This window comes from Anneissia japonica, unplaced genomic scaffold, assembly GCF_011630105.1.
Source record: "Anneissia japonica isolate Jap-2015-1 unplaced genomic scaffold, ASM1163010v1 scaffold183482_len1110_cov79, whole genome shotgun sequence".
NCBI lineage: Eukaryota > Metazoa > Echinodermata > Crinoidea > Comatulida > Comatulidae > Anneissia > Anneissia japonica.
Window position 1 is genome coordinate 112 of NW_022757992.1, and position 999 is coordinate 1,110.

A 999-nucleotide genomic window follows, 5' to 3' on the forward strand; every position below is an offset into this window, starting at 1 on the left:
TTCCTCAGTGGCGAGTTATATAATATAATATATATAATATATAAATATATAATATATATAATATATATATATGTAGGTTTGTATATGTGTATAATATGTATGTAAAGAACAAGTAAACAGTATACGATATAACCATATAAAAAATATCAATGTCTGCATTATTCAGAGATGAAATATGATTTGTTAGAAATAAAGTTGACAATAATATACATCTGTTTGAAACAAAAGATATTGGTTGATAAAATATGACGGTTAATAAAATATATTTAATAATTAAAAAAAGAAGCCCCTAGTGAGATTTGAACTCACGACCCCTGGTTTACAAGACCAGTGCTCTAACCACTGAGCTATAGAGGCAATTGCGGAAACAATAAGTTTATCGTAGGCACCACAGTAGAACGATGGCAAGCTTGCAAAACAAAAAATATGCAAAGTAATGACGGAATAAATACTAACCAAGTGTATATTGAAATACATTTAACAAAAATAAATTAGTTTAAAGAAAGACTTGTTTGGTTTTTCGAAACGTAAAATAATATGTGTATCCGCTCCACACGATCACGCACGAGCAGGTCGAGCAAAACCATACTGTGGCTATGAAAGATGTCCAAACAAGCGCCCTCTATGTAATACAATCAAAGTAAACTTCAGAAAAAAAGGAGAAAACTATTTCGTGACGGAGCCGAAAATGTCTAGCTGTGTACCGGCTTTAAAACAATGGCTAGAGACCTAAGCCTGTTTTAATTTATTGTCCATCCAATATACCGTAAGGTAATGAATACGATTGTTGTTTCAAGCAACCATCATTTGTACATTAGTAAAAAATAGGCTAGGCCTAGATTCGGTCGTGGATTGAAAGCTCAGCGCGAGAAACCCGATGTTGTGTGCATATATTATCGTCGTCGAGCGCTCGGTTCTCAAAATTATGCCTTCTATTTTACCGAACTTCGGAAGTGGTATTTCTCGTATATGTACCCGAATTTTTACTTGAGCAAAGTT

The 999-nt window shown here is 33.3% G+C and overlaps 1 non-coding gene across 1 annotated transcript; it reads right to left on the reverse strand.

The window, feature by feature from the left end:
• Window positions 1–284: 284 nt before the first annotated feature.
• Trnat-ugu lies at window positions 285–357 on the reverse strand. Its single transcript has one exon. It is a non-coding gene; the product is annotated as a tRNA-Thr (tRNA).
• Between the last annotated feature and the right edge of the window lie 642 nt (window positions 358–999).